The sequence below is a fragment of the Propithecus coquereli genome, unplaced genomic scaffold, assembly GCF_000956105.1.
Source record: "Propithecus coquereli isolate 6110/MARCELLA unplaced genomic scaffold, Pcoq_1.0 Scaffold272, whole genome shotgun sequence".
Taxonomy (NCBI): domain Eukaryota; kingdom Metazoa; phylum Chordata; class Mammalia; order Primates; family Indriidae; genus Propithecus; species Propithecus coquereli.
Genome location: NW_012148308.1, coordinates 1,391,702 through 1,408,584, shown reverse-complemented (window position 1 = coordinate 1,408,584; position 16,883 = coordinate 1,391,702).

The following is a 16,883-nucleotide window of genomic DNA, read 5'->3' as shown; positions in this document are numbered from 1 at the left end:
TACTAAGTGAAGTATCCCAAGAATGGAAAAACAAGCATCACATGTACTCACCATCAAATTGGTATTAACTGATCAACACATAAGTGTACATATAAGAATAACATCCATTGGATGTCAGGCAAGGGGAAGTAGGGAGGGGGAGGAGGGGACGGGTATATGCATACACAAAGAGTGCAATGCGTGCCATCCGAGACATGGACATGCTTGAAACTTGGACTCGGGGTGGGGGGGAAGGACAACATACATAACCTAAACATGTACCCCCATAATATGCTGAAATAAAAAAAAAGAAAAAGAAAAAAACAGCTACAAAAATCTGACATAAAAAAATAAATAAAATAAATTATGCAGTTACAAATTAGTAATATGTTGAACACTTTTTAAATTAACCCTTAGGTAATTAAATCCCATGGCTTTGGGTGGTTTACAAAGCTACTTTTAAAGTAGATTTGAAGTAGTAGGCAAGATTTTAGGTACACCTTGGCTTGATCTCTTCATCAGAAAAAAAAAGAAAGAAAGATTTTAGATGCACTGGCAAGAAAGAGAACCTTGCCTAAAATCATGTTCACGCAAGCTCCAGGCCCCAGTCTTCCTATCGGAAGAAGCAGGCTCTATGAGTGGTTTTCAAACTGGGTACCTCTACTTTCTATAGAGGTACCCCAGAGGCCAAGGAGGAAACCAAATGATGTGGTACTACTCCTAGCCCTCCCATCCTCATCCACTCACCCCCCACAATATACCTTCAAACAAAATGCTGCATTTTTATCATTTGTATATATTGGATTTCTGCTCAAGATTATCGTTAAAGAAAATACTCCGTCTTCTAACAATAAATTTTAAAAGTCAAGTTTGATAGTTACATGATCCTAAGTTTTAGAGTCTTCATAGTCAATGATTCTAGGGTTGATACAAGTAGTAAAATGCATCTAGAGCAAGAATCACAGATGCACATTCCTTCTGGGGCCAGGTGGGACCAATAATCTTGTAAAAAATAAAGAAAGAAAGAAGAAACCATCTTGGTTTGAGACTGTATAGGTAATGTTAATCTGTGAAAACTTAAAGAGTATACACCCTACTTAAAAATTCAAATTCTACAAATTTTTCTTTAACACTGTACTGACAGACAAGTCTATAGCTTCAAACATGTGATTCTCACTCTAGAAATCACTAAAATGAGAAACTCTGTCCAAGAAGAATTCTGAAGTACAGAAAATGTGAAGGGGAGGATTATGTCCATATCGACCATCTGGTTTTGAATGGGCATTATTATTACTTCATTCAAGACCTTTTAAAGGGTATCATCATTCTTTCTCTCAGGAAGGACCCAATGAAGACTTCAAATGCAACTACAGTTTGCAAACCTTGTACCGAGCTATCCACACAGGGGGTGATGAGAAAAACAGATCAAACACAAACAATGAGCAATTTATTACCCTTCATTTGTCCTCAATGTCCTCACATGTAAAATGGTCTCTAAGGAATCCTAACTCTACCATTACCATTGTCCATCCTGTGGGATCGCTCTCTCCAGTTGTGATCCTGGGTGAGTTATTTTCAAACACTAGATTATAAACTCTCCACACTGTCTTTTGCTAAGAATGAAATGTGTGTGTGTGTGTGTGTGTGTGTACACAATCACCATATCCACATCATACCTGTGTATGATGTGGATATGGTGATACTTATTCCTGCTGTTCATTGTTAACTGCATCAAAGGGAGCCTGCCAGCCACTTTTCTGTGAATGCACTAGTCTCAGAGCAGGGTCAAGAAGAGCCTTCTTCCTCTGGCTTCCAGCATTAGCTGTCTTATGTTTGACACCTCGTGCTGAGATGCCTTACTTGGCTGGAAGCTCTGCACTAACTCAGCTCAGTCTGATGAAGCACTTGGAAGAACCAAGTTGAGCCTGTCTTGAAACTGCAAAAAGAGCCAGAGGGTCAGTGTAGTTAGTTTGTAAAGAATCAACCTGGCTAATGAAGGGGCCAGAAAAGTCCAACTCACTAGTGTAAGACTATCTTTTGATCTTGCAGGGGAAATGAATTAACACTTTTATTTTATAGTAAAGGTGCTTGGGAACACTAAATCTAATTTTTTGTCCATTCCATTTTATTTTATCTTGCAACAGGGAAAGTATGCACAGAGCACAAAAAGAAGGGTAGGATTCTCCCAGGGTAATAAAGTGCAATGGCCTCAGAGTAATTAGGGAAATTGTGAGCAAAATTGTGGATACAAGAGAGTGAAACATGTGTTTTAGAAATGTCTATATGGGAAAGGTCTGAAGACATGTCACTGACCATTGCTTTTTTTCCATAGCATAATGATACTTACAACGCAGTTATAGATTAAATTAGATGCTGCAAGTAATGTTTCACAGAATTCTTGGTACATACTCAGTGTTTAATAAATGTTGGTTGTAATTTGTTGTCAGTATTATTAATATTATTGGAGAGAAAGTTTTAACAACACACTAACAAAATTAATATTTATAAAATTTATTAGGTGACTATGCAGAGTGCTTTACATATATCAGCCCATTTAATCTACATATAGCCCTATAAGGTAGATACTATTACTATGTCAGATGAGGAAGCCAAGGCAGAGAGAGATGAAATAACATACTCAAGACCATCCAATTGGTAAGTGGGTAGTCAGAATTCAAACCAAGGCAATATGCTCCTGAATCCATGTTTTAATCACCAGGCTCTATGGTCTCTCTACACCTTAAGTGGCTAGAAATGCCAAGTTAAGAAATATTAATTTCATTCTTTCTTCCATTAGAGTCTATTTATGGTTTTTTGTTTTGTTTTGTTTTGTTTTCTGAGGGAATTGAAATAATCAAACCATGCCAAATTGGAAGAAGAATTCAAGAGTAGAGAAGCTACAGATATCAGAATCTTTTAGGGCTCACCCTCAATCCACGATGATCTCATGTCAAGATTCTTTATTACATCTTCAAAAACACTATTTCCTAAATCCAGTGTCCAACGTCCATAAGAGAAAGGGGAGAAAGATTGAAAACAGAAAGATAGGGATAAGGCCATGTGAAGATCCATGTGAAGATGGAGGCAGAGACTGGAGTGATGCAGCCACAGCCAACCAAAGTCTCTAGTCACCAGAAACCAAAAGAGGCAAGGAAGGAAACCCCCTAGTTCCTCCAGAGGGAACAGGGCCCTAGTGACATATTGTAGACCTCTGGCCCCCACAACTGTGAGAAAATAAATTTCTGTTGTTTTTAAGCCACAAAGTTTGTGGAAAGTTGTTACGACAGCCCTAGGAAATCAGCACAACACACAACTAGCAAAGCCTTGTATTCAGAATACATCTTCTTTCACCTATATCAATAGGAAACAGGCAACCAATAGAAAAAATGGGCAAAATACTTAAACAAGACATTCACATAAGAGGGTGTGCAAATGGCCAGTAAATATATGAAAAGATGCTCAACTTCTTTTGTCATCAGGACAATTAAAATCAAAATATGATAAAAACTATACTATGCCAGAATGGCACAATTGAAAAAGACAAGCAGAGTGTTGACAAGGATGTGGAGGAAAAGAAACCCTCAGAAAGCTCCGGTAGTGGGATTATAGATGGGTTTTACCACTTTGGAAAATGGTTGGGCAATACGGACTAATGCTCAATGTACACATACCCTATCACTCAGCAAGTCTACTCCACTAAGCACTTTACAAGGCATATATATCCATTTTATAGGTGAGGATAAAAGGGAGTTCAGAGACAGTAAAACAATCTGTTCAAAGTCTGAAATTCATGCCCAGGTCTAATTTGTTTTAAAGTCCCTGAACTATGCACAAGATTATTTCTCAGAAAACACTTGAGACAATGGGGCTACATATCTGGAGAAAGCTAAAAGCCCCAGAGTAGGAAGAGAAAAAGCCAGAAAAATTTCCAGAGAATTAAGTGAGAATATAAATTATAAATTCTTTTAACTGGACAAAATCTCTAGAATCATATTATCCAATACTCCCATTTCACAGAACAAACAAATCATCGCATGACCAACCAGCAGAAGAACTAGGCTAAATTCCAGATCCTCTAATTCCCAGCTGCAAATATTCACTTTTGCTCTCTACAATCTTCCAATCCCAGTTCCTCCCACATCCACACCTTGATTAAACACCTAGATCCAAAATTGTCATAAAAGTCTCTCTACGCATTCATCAAGATGGACAAAGTAACTGACAGAAAGCCAGTGTTCTAATTCTATCTGCCACTCTAATGAACACATTTGATGGATTTTATATGGAGGTAATTAATTACTTGTTAACCAGTAGTTTTTATGAGTATATTACAATAATTCAATCTGATCAGAGGGCCTTATTTTTTCTTATCCTTGATGTCTCTATCTGTTGCACATATTTCCTCATAACAAGTTTTATCTCTGGATCTCAGAACACTTTTAAAAACCCCACTTCTACTCTGAAGCATTTTCATTGCATTTCTATGGACTATTTAAATTTCTTCTAAGTTTGTCATAAATTGAGGTGATCCAACAGTTCCAAATAGAAGGATAAAGTCTAGCCCAGTGGAGGAAGCATTAAACCTCCCTGCAAGTCAGCAAAAGCAAAAGTGACAGCCTGGTAGCAATTTAAAATTACTCTGAGACCTCAACTGCCAATTAAAGTAGACTTTCATGGTAACAGATGAACATCTGGTATCTTCCATTTAGAAAGAAAAATTTAAAAGAGTTTATATTTCTTAGTAATGAAAAACTTAGATTTAAGCTTACAATGTTTTAGTTTGGGCTTTGCTTAAATTATATATTCTTTCATTATGCCTTCCAACAGTACAAGGCTTCTTTTTTTTTAATAGCCATAAAATGTTCGTAACCGAAAAAAAAAAACAAACTAGGCAAAAGTCAGAATCCATGATTCATTCATAGTCATTCTAAAAGCTGCATATTATCCTCCTCTCATCCTTTACAAAAATAGATTTGGAGGAGATTATCCTAAAGATGCTATTTTGATGAAATGTATGTGATTTGAATTTTGCAAACACGTTCCTGGAAAAGGATTCTCAGAGCTCAGAGAAACAGAGAGAGAGGGTTTTCTAGTGATTGAAGCTTGATTCTTAGTTTACTTTGTACTCATATCTATCTACATATGATCAAGCTTTTGAACATGTAGATTTTTTAATCAATTGTACTTGATTAGAGGAAACCACACTAAGCATTATCTTACCTTCTAAAGAGACCAAAATAACTAATAATCCATTTAGAGAGATATTTCTTTATTCAAATGTTATATCTTCTGGGAAATCTGCTCTTTAATACCTCAATTCACACATTATACCTACTTCCTGCAATACTTGTATATGCCTCCATTATGGTAATTACTATTGAATTATATATTGTCATGTCTTATAATCATATGTTCCTAAATACATTTTGATATATTTCTTTCTACTTCTTATCCATGATTCAAATTAGTACCTAACACAGAAAGGACACCAAATAAAACCTTAATGACTAAGTGAACGAATGTTTTCATAAGAATCCAACAGAAAATTATCGGGAAATGAACATCCATTATTTCTGCCAATCAGTTACTTATCAATCTCTTTGGTTTAACATGGACATCTTAATTACTCCTCATGCTCAAAATTGATATTTTCTACTTTTCCATTTTGTTAATAATGCGTGTAACCTGGGTCAGTTCAATAGTATTAATAGGAAGCCTTTTCGATACTTCCCTGTCACATCTATAGGTACCATGTACACCTCAGGAAAAGCTAGACTTCACCCAGCTTAGTTAGATAGTATTCATTCCTCCCACACCTTTTGTTCCTCACCTGCTCAAAAACCAGTTTCTGGTGTTATTTCCTTCCCAGACACCCCTACTCACCTGTCTTTATTTTGCTAAGTTCAGCCTCTCTTCATATTGCCTCTCAAAGCCTGTGTTGAGATTGGGAGACAAGATCTGTGAATCAGAGGAAGCAAAGGGAAAAGCAAAACAGCTACATGATGTGAAATTCCTTGTGGCTAGCACTGCGTCCAGTCCATGATGTAAGCAATATCACTCCTACTTTTGTATATGGTGATACTAAAATGTGGAGAGAATAGGCCATTTTCCACCCATGAAGGTCTCAATGATCTGTCTTCTTTTTCTCCAAAGAAAATAGGTATGAAAACTTATCTGCCCCTATGAGACCATCGGCCCCTTGAATGCAGGGGCTATATTTTATGTATCTTTGTATCAGATCATATTATGTAAACCATTCATGTCTGTTAAGTGAATGAGCAAAATGTGCCTAGCATAGGACTTCCCTAAGCTGTCCCACCCAAAAACTTCTTCCTCTCATCACTTTCTTCAAGGAAAATGAAGAACTATGCTCTCTAAAATTACAGTCATATATTACCAGTTTCTCCATTTTTTCAGACAAGAAAGCTGAAGAGTAGAGAAGTTAAGCAACTTAGCTAACGTCACTCAGCTAATAAGTGAAAAGTATCACCAGTTCTATCTGAATTTCATAATCCATGATTTAACCATTATGCTATTTTCTGTTTATTATCTGAGCCACTCATATAAGACATTTATATTGCTTAAAATTGCATATCTAAACAATGACAAACCCTAGCATTAGAAGTGTAATTTACTGATTGATATACAAGACACACACAAAGGTAATTCACTATGTCCTTCTCATTGACATCTCCCCAACAGAACATCATTGTATTTGTGCTATAAATATTTACGTACGCATAGAATTATCAAAGAGAACAATTAGTCCAATCTCTTTGTATGTGTTTTACCCAGATGGAAATAAGTTTCCCTAAAGATCAAGTGATTTCCTCAAGTCCCTCTAGCATATGATGCTAGAAATAGAAAAAGAACTTGGTTTCTGTCCCCAAGTCCAGTCCTCATTCTGCTACACCATTATGCATTATTAAAGTTAATATTAGAAGGGCCAGGCAAGGTGGCTCATGCCTCTAACCCTAGCACTTTAGGAGGCCAAGGCTGGAGGATCTCTTGAGGCCAGGAGTTCAAGACCAACCTGAACAAGAACAAGACCCCATCTCTACAAAAAGCAGAAAAATCAGCCTGGCGTGGTGGCACGTGCCTGTAGTCCCAGCTACTCAGGAGGCTGAAGTAGGAGATTGCTTGAGCCTAGGAGTTTGAGGTTTCAGTGAGCTATGATCCTGCCACTGCACTTCAGCCCAGGAGACAGAGCGAGACCCTATCTCAAAAAAAAAAAAAAAAGTGAATATTACAATGGTCTTGATTTAATAATTCAACAAAGCTTTTGCAACACCTTAAGTGCCAGATCTTGGGACTGCTTCTAGGGGGTGCAGAGATATATTATGTCTCTAATTCTATTTAACAGACCTAAAATGGAAAAGAAGTCAGCCTCTGTGAGTCAACAAAACATACATATACACACACACTCACTCTCTTGCCGGCTTCCATTGCTTTCCTCTTTATTCTCTCTAGCCAGAGCAATTAGGTTATGAAGCCAAGCTAATCCTGTTAGTGCCAGAATGACTTTTCTCACACTTGTGCGTCCCACAGCTCTCAGAAAGTCAGAAAGAATTACTAGGCATTGAATTCACCTTGCCAGAAAGATGACAAACAGGGGGAGGGAGGGAGAGAGAGCATGGATGCCCTGCTGACCTGTTCTTTTAACCTTTCCCTCTGGAAGCCATTCTTCCCTCTGTGGGTGTCAGTACAGGCCAGAGGCATGGCTAACTCTGCCCTTGAGATATAAAGGGAGCAAAGTTGACGTCAGCTGTTTCTTCCAGAGCAAACATTCCACTAATTCCACAGCCAGACAGCCTGCAAAATTGCCTTTGTAGGACTGCTGAGGTCTCCTTTCCCATCAAGTTCACTTTGTATTTATTCAGCAAAGATGCACCTACCGCAGAGTACACCAGGAGATACGGTGTCAGACTCGTGGCGAGCCCACTTCATGGATGATTAGCATTCTCTGACCCAGTCACCATTTTCAATCTCTTGCAACCAGACACTTCTGGCTACAGCAATTACTCCTATCCTTCAAACCCTTTTCTAAGGCTAAGTCCTTTATACCTAGTTACTCATTATTTTTTACATCAGCTCTGCAATGTCAGTATCATTACCACCCTCATTTTATGGGTAAGGAAATTAAGACTCGAAGAGATTAAATAACTACCTGATAGTCACACCACCAGTACATGGCAAAGCTAGGATTGAACACAGGCAGGTGGCTTCTAGTTCATGTCTCTAACACTAGGGATGTCTCTAACACTAGGGATTCTCCTGTTCTCTTACTACCACTTAAATACTCTACATTTCAACTTCCTTATCTATGTTTTTTAATTTTTGATTTTTAGTTATTTTAGTATAATAATTGTGTATCTTCATGGGGTACTGTGATGTTTTGATATAGGCATATATTGTGTAATAAATCAGGGTAATTGGGGCATCCATCACCTCAAGCATTTATCATATTTTTATGTTAGGAATATTCCAATTCCACTCTTTTCAGATTCCTTATCTTTAAAATCCAGTCAAGATACCTATCTTGAAAGGTTGTTTAAGAATTAAAGGGACAATGTATATATGAAATTCAAAAAATAAAAATAAAAATTAGTACCGTTTAATCACTATGAGACAGAGTCTGGCACAGTGCTTAAGTGTGAGCTGATATAATAAATATAAACTTCCATCCTTGACAGTAGATTAAGACAGGATAAAGGAAATAGAAATAAGATCATCGAGAAGATAAACACAGATTCATGCAAGTGTATTTTTCATGTTAAAGGCCCTGGGAATAAAGGTGGTCAAACTGAAGATGTAAATGACCTAAAGTTCAATTTCTTAAATATACTAAGCCCAAAGCAATTTGGTCGAAGTGAGATCATAACTCCACAATGTTCATTTTCACCTCTTCTGTGTCTTCTTCCGCTGCACTAAATACCCAGCCTTCTTGATGCAAACCTAGAAGGCAGCATAGTGGTGTGATCCCTGGAGGACCACTTGGCATCTGACTCTTACATGGTGTAAAGCCCATGTCCTGCTATCTTTCACAGTTTTATTTGGAGATGATTCACAGAATGGCTCCTGTGGTTTCTGGTCCAGCCAGGGGATGCAAAAGTGACAATTTGACTTGCAAGAAAAATTAATTTTTCTTAATTGGCAACTCCCATGACCAGCTTGGGGCCTCCCATCCCTAGCTGTACTCCATGGACTACAGAGAGAAACAGACAAAACTCTCAGCAGTATCTCTCTGCATATCCTCCCAAAATATTATAGCAAAAGTGAATAGATACCCATATTGATATTTTTGTAGTTGCCAAAGAGTTTCCCCTTCCCTTGGTCTCCTCTTGCCACTCTGCCCTCTGCCTTCTCTATTCTGATCACCAGCCTTCTGTCTCTCCAACACCCCAAGCTCCATTCTAACTCAGGGACCTGAACATGGGCTCTTCCTGAAACACCATCCTCCCTGTTTGTTGTGAGTTATATTGTGTCTCCCCAAAAGGATATGCTGAAGTCCTAACCCCAGTATCTCAGAATGTGACCTTGTTTGGAAATAGGGTCTTTACAGTGCTGAGATAATATGAGGCCATTAGGATGGCCCTAGTCCAATATAACTGATGTCTTCATTTAATTTTTTTAAAAAAAAGAAATTGGGACACAGAAACATACATACACAGAGGGAAGATGATGTGAAAAGACATAGAGAAAGGATGGCCACCTGCAAGCCAAGGAATGCCTGAAACTACCAGAAGGTAGGAGAGAGGCCCCCCCAAACAGATCCTTCCTTAGTGCCTTCAGAGAGAATATGGCCCAACCAACACCTTGATTTCAGACTTCTGGCCTCCAGAACTGTGTAATACTAAATTTGTTAGAACAACATAAGTTTATTATATAAATAAATACATAATGATTCTTAAGCCATCCAGATTCTGGTATTTTGTTTTGGCAGCCTTAGCAAACTAATACACTGCTCTTTGCATAGCTCTCCTCTTTCCATTTTTCAGCCTAAGTTTGGCATTCTGTGTTCATCCTATCTAAATTACTTCAGAATATTTATTTCCTTCCAGGTACTAAGCACAACTGATACTTATTCAATCTCACTTGCTCTTTTTCTCTCTCTCACTATATGTGTGTGTGTCTGTGCGCAATGTAAATTCCATAAGGGAAGAAACTATGGTTTTTCCTGTTCACATTGGTATTTTAAACATCTGGTACAGGTTCTGGCACACAGTAGTTACTAAAGAAATAAATATATTTAATGAATGAACAACAACCAGAAAACAAAAACCAAATGAATTTAAAACAACAGCAAAGTACAAATAATGCCTTCTGAGACACATCCTGAAAGTTTGAGAGTTTACCCACCAGAATGCAATTTAAAAAAATGTGGCCCCAATGGAAAGCCACCCAACTCTTGATAAGATCCTTCCCTTTCTTCTGCTATTAAGCATTTCAGAACTTTTTGACTCATGTTACATCTCACCAGATTTGTGAGTTTGTAGGGAGTCACTCAATATTCATTTGGAGCCTCTGGGAAGTCTTGCTGAGGCAGGCTCTGTAGGCTTCTTCCTTACTAGGTGAGAAAGTATTGATCAAACAAGAGAGTGCTTCATAAGATGTCAGTGGGAGTGAAGGGAATGGCAGAAAAGCTTGGCTGGGTTATTTACCCGCCCCTGCTGGCACCTTCATGCCTGAAAAATCAGCATTAGGGAAGGGAAACATAAAAGCTGCCTCTCATTGCCCATAGCCCAAAGGTCAGAATTGAATAAATGCTAATATTGCACAGAAAATTGCCTCTGAAATGTTCCTCTCTCCTTAGATCTATATCCAACATGCAAATATAGTAGTGTTTTATTTTTCTTTCCTAAATCCTGAGGGTTGTAGATGAGTATATCACTTTCATGTCAACAATTGTTAGAATTTTTATCTTGGACTCCAATTCTGGATTGCACAGTTTAAAAGGCACATCACCAAAATAGGACACAATCAGAGGAAGGACATGAATAAAATCAAAGAAAAGGAGCTAGAAGGAGGATATAAAACTATAGAACACTGATGACCAAAGGACCTAGTGATATTAATCCTGAAAAATAAAACATGTTATGATCTGTGGCACTCAGGAAGAAAGTAGGATCAGTGAGTACAACATTAGATTGAGCAGAACTTTTGCTCAACCTGTAGAACTTTGTAAGTTGTAAAAAGATCTTACATTGAGATGTACTTGTACTCTCTTAGGAGCCACTGAGCTACCTGTGTATGAAGATAACTGCTCCCTGCTCTGTTCTATAGAGGAGTCTTGTAGGGTAACTGGACTAAGAAGTCTACAGACCCCTTTTTCGCTAAGAGTGGGTGATTTCATAAAACTCTCCCCAAGGTCCAGCTTGTCTCACTTAACTGGCCTTGACTTCAGAGGGACTGTTAAAATTAATAGACCTTATTCAAAGAATCCCAAAGATGCAAGCCTTTAGTATTTCTGTTATTTATACTTTAAGCTTCCCTTGCCCCAAAGACTAGCCATTTCACATAAAGAAGGAGCTACTCTGTCAAATTCTTCTTTGTCTTTCATATAATTTACCAATCTCTAGTTGGCTTATAAGGCTATAAGAAATTTAAAGTCATCTTTCACTGGCTCCTTGTCATCCTAAAGCTTGGTACATGGAGTTTTCCATGATCTGGCATCTGCCCACTTCTTCAGGCTCATCTGCTTTTCTCTCTCCTCTCTCCACCTACTCCTACTACCAGATGTCATCTCCTGAAGAAGTTCATCCTTCAAGACTCTTGCACAGTATACAGGTTTGCATAACAAACATGTTTCCATAATTGTACTCATCACACCACACTCTAAATGTCCCATTCCACTGTGTATCCTTGACAGCAGAGCTTGAATTATTCACATCCAAATGTCCCTTACATAATAATATAGTGCCATACACAGAGGAAAGGATAGAGAGCTACAGGGCACCTACAGTAACAGGGATAGTTGGAATGCTTTCTGGAAGAAGTGATATTCGACTCTGTTTTAACATCCTACCCTTAACTAGAATCAATATTATACAAATGGAAGATTAAGGAAAAGTAGACTTTATGTCCCAAATGAACAAATCCCTAAACTACTGGTTATGGAAGTCATGAGTAGCTTCTATTCCTGTAGGAGGCTATGATAGCTGTGTCTTTTCATTATGGTTATGTTCACAATGGGTACTAACTGCCTGAAGGACCATATCGATCTTCTAGTAATCCACATCAGCTGTTTAGAATGGCTGGTGGGAGTGTGAGGGTAGATATGAGCACAGACTGATTTCTGTAACTTAAATATTATGAAAGACTTAAAATGTTCAATAATTGAAAAGCTGCCTGCCTAAATAGCAATGTATCCATAAGATGAAATATTAGAAATCCAATAAAAATAATAACATAGATCTGTATTTATTGACTTGGGAATATATCCATGACATATTTTTGAGTGGAAAAGCAGTTAACAGCACAGCATATACAGCACTGTTTTACTTAGGTAAAATGTGCACAATCATTGAGGTACCCTAAGAGACATAGAGAGGTATCTAAGCAGGATATTAATCAAAATGCATCATCATTTCCATCTATGGATGGGGAATTTGTGTTGCAGTTATCTCTTCTCTTTGTAGAGTTGTGGATCTATTTGATCTTTTTTTTTTTTTTTAGTGTGGTGTTTAAAAAGCAGAAGTAGCATTTAAGAGCAGGGCCCCAGAATCTGACTATTCTTTTGTTTACTAATTTAGAAACCATGAGCAAGTTGCCAATCCTCTTCGTGCTTCAATTCCTTATCTATGAAATGGGAAGAGTAACAGTACCTAACTCAAATAGGTGGTCTGAGGATTGAGAAATAAACACAAAATACTTAGCATGGTCCCTGGCACACAAGTGCTTAATGAATTTTAGCAATTGCTATGATGATTACTTAACAAAAGCAGTTTAAATTATATAATTTAAATTATATGGCTTACTTCTTTACCTTCTTCAAGTCTTGAACCAAATTTTATCTCATAGAGCACCTCCCTGGCCAATCTGAAACTGCAAACACACTTTCCGATCCACCCCCAACTCCCCACCATAGGCACTCATTCTCTCCCTCTCTCTTTTGTCCCAGAATATCTCTCCCTACTTTTTCTCCTTAGCACTCACCACCATCAAACGCATTATGTAATTGATTTATTTATTATTCTGTTCATTGTGTGTCTCTGTCCAGTAGAATATCAGGCCCATGGAAAGAGGGATTTTTTGTCTGCTTTTTTACTGCCATATCCTTAGCAGCTAGAGCATTGTTGGCACATAATGGCACTCAGTAAATATCTGCTGAATAAATGAATGTTAATAAGAGTTTGTAATAACAAGCTTTATGGAATATGCTGGATATGTCCATTCAGCTTGTCCTTTTAGTATTAAGTGCCTGAGCCAAAAATGCCCATTTGGTAAAGTTATATGTGGCTGTTGTACATGTATGGCCACAGATTAAACTAGAGATGGAGACTAATCCAAAGGGGGCTCACGAACCAGCAAGGGCGTGAAAGACAAGTCATCTCTCTCTTACTCAATGAGGGCAATGGTAAATAATTATGCCAAGCAGACTGGCTTCTTCTGTAGATTTTTCCAGAGACTATGGCAAAGATGAATCAGGTAATGAAGGAAAGAGAGAAGATTCACAGAAGGAAGGAGAGACCATAAAACAAAGTCAAGGGGCACAGGGAGAAACTGACCAGAGCTGCCTCAACCCCTAATACCTCTCAGTTCCAAATCCAAGTCAGAGCTGCCATTCAATAATGCACAACATACATTGTTCTTTGTTTGTTGTTGGCTGGTATCCTTTAAGTGAACTGAATTATCTTTTGGTCCTTATAATCCAAGAGCTAAATTAACAACTGAAAATGGGTTAATTAGAGTAAGTAGTACACTAAACTGTGCACTGAGTATAATCACAGTTATTATTATTACATTTTTTTGCTTTTTTAATTTTTGTTTTTCCACAATAGTCCTACCTAAGAAATACATAGTTTTTTATTATATGTAAATCATTTTATGTGTATTTATTTGCAAATTAAAGACCTCCCCACAGAAGCAAATTGCATTGTGCTTTCATATTATTACCTTGAATATACATAGAAAAAAATAATAGAAGGAAATGATCCATCATGTCCTGTTACAAATCGTTTGTCCTGCGTAGAGATTATTTTTCTTTTGTAACGTATTTTAATATTTATTTTCCAAAATTGTTACAATGTATTAAAAGCAAACATTTTAGGTATTTAAATACCAATATGTAAAAAGTATTCAATACTTATATTATCGTTTGTTCATTTATTCATCACGAAAACTAAAATGAAATGCCTACAATTTGCCACCTATCTCTATGGAATAATAAAAAGGATGATGTCATTAGTAAGTTTCAAGAGTTATTTTGAACTATTGGCCATAATATCCTTGCAAATTAATATTATATTTTAAAACTATTGTGAATTCTAATAATACTTTCGTATGTGGAAATTAATTGCTTTTGAGAACACAAGGTGTATAAAAGCTTTTTTCAGCTATACCTTCAGGGATGATGCTAAGATTTTGATACTTTTACCCGTAGAAGAAGATGAAGGTCAAAATGTTAATTTCACAATCATTAATATTATGATTCTAATTATTACCATTATACATTTTTATAGCATGTTTCATCTTAGAGACTTGCAGTAACTAACTGCTTTGTCTATGAGCTGATTAACTCTGCACTGAGTCTGATGAAAATTTCTAGGTGAAAAATAAAGTCAATTGTTATAATGGGGTTCACATATCTCCCATGGAGTGGAATGAAACTAACGTGGTTGGTTTCACCTTCTTTCAAATTTGATATAATCTGAGCTGAACAGAAACTGACTGAAAAGTCCTGAAATTTTCTCCCCCAGAATGTGAAGAGTGACAGTATCTGATCCAGTGGTTCCAGAGAGTGCATTCAATTTTGAAAGGCCAGTTAGATAAGGGAATATTGGCACAACTCTCCAGATATCCGTTCCCCAATTAACAATGTCATTTTCTGTTTTTCTAAGTGGAGACTGAGAAGCTTGTCTTGGCATTACAGGTCTCTGCTTGGAGCTCATTCTTTTCACACATGGTGACTGCTCTGATTCTACAGCTTTGAAAAGATGTTATGGGTGATGGAGGGTGATAGAAAGAATGAGAATAATAATAAGTATATATTAAAATGTGATAGTGTAACTATTCCTTCAAGGCCTCCTATGCTCAAGTTTATTTTTTGTTTGTTTGTTTGTTTTGTTTTGTAGAGACAGGGTCTCACTATATTATTCAGGCTAGTCTTGAACTTCTGGCCTCAAGCAAGGCTCCCACTTTAGCCTCCCAAAGGACTGGCACTACAGGAGTAAGCCTCCACATCTGGCCCTCAAGTTTCTAATTTACAGAAACCCTTATCTTAGTGAGAAGACAGCCCGCTATCTAGACACACTAATGAAAGTCAACTACATAGGTTTTCCAGTGTGATTTTCTTTGACTTTGCATAGCATAATAAATATCCACCTGAGGAAACAAAGACAGAAATTAAGGATCAAAAATAAACTGAACTTTTCTGCTAGGGAATTTTAGACTTGAGACAGACATCAGTAATCATGTTGCTCACTTCATTGTGATAGACCACAGACGTGTTATAAACACTTGCCAAATGTTAAGCATAAGTATGTTTATCTGTGTGTGGCATGGGAGATATATGGATATATACGATAAACACTTCTATGCATATGGCACTTAGAATGGCACATCCACCTGACTCTTTGTCCCAATAAACTTCATTGCAGCCAAGGATGAGGATGAGTTCCTAATGTGTAAGATATTCGATAAAAAGTCGAGAACAAGGGAATATTGCTAATCAAGAATGATTATTCTTATCTTCAGATACCTTAATCTTAAATCTCAATTATCTGCTCTCTTATACCAATCGACAGTTCAGACCTCATTCTACTGTAAAGCTGAACAGCCATTTGAATTGTAGCCAATTGTTTACATTTCAGTTCCCTCTTTTTTTGATAGCTATTGGAAGAGCAATTGTATTTCATGCTTGGACTGATCCAGAAGTACATGAACAGAGGCCATTTTCTGTGACAGTTTTTCTATTCTGTAGTAAGACCCTAACAAAGAAACTGTTGGAGCTTCTAGTATCAGAAACTTTGACATCAATTTGCATGTCACCATCAGACAACAGCCAGTGAGCCTACTTTTGGCTCCTCCAGGAAGGTGGGATGCTGAACCATCAATAACTGGCAACAGTGACAAGAAGATGGAGCTATCTGATGAGAACTCAATGGAACTTGTCACTAGAAAGAGCTTATCTTTGCTGAACACATGCAATGTTCTTCTTGTAAAATATGTCTTTTGAGTAAAAAGTAATAATGTCCACTTGTTTAATTGGTTCATGTATTCAAATTTTATCTGGACAAACCTAGAAAAAGAAATAGATATTTTTAGTGTGGGGGGAGGAATGGAGGCAGGGGTTAATATGTCTCATATAAAACAGACTCCATTTTTAGGAGCCTGACAAAAGTGAGGAGGCATTTAAAAATTTGTACAAAAATATTCATAGCAGCTAACAAACAAGTGGAAACAACCCAAATGTTCATCAACAAGAGATGGTATATTCATAAGACTTGATATATTGTGCTTTATTGATACAGTGGAACACTATCCAGCAATTTTAAAAACTAGCAAACTATTAATATGTGTGGCAATACAGATGAATCTCAAAAACTTTATTTTGAGAAAAGAAGTCGGAAACAAAGGATTAGATACTGTTACATACTGAATGATTCCATTTATATTGAACTCCAAGAACAGGCAAAACTAATGTAAAATATTTTGAATGATCCCATTTGGGGTGCAAATAATTG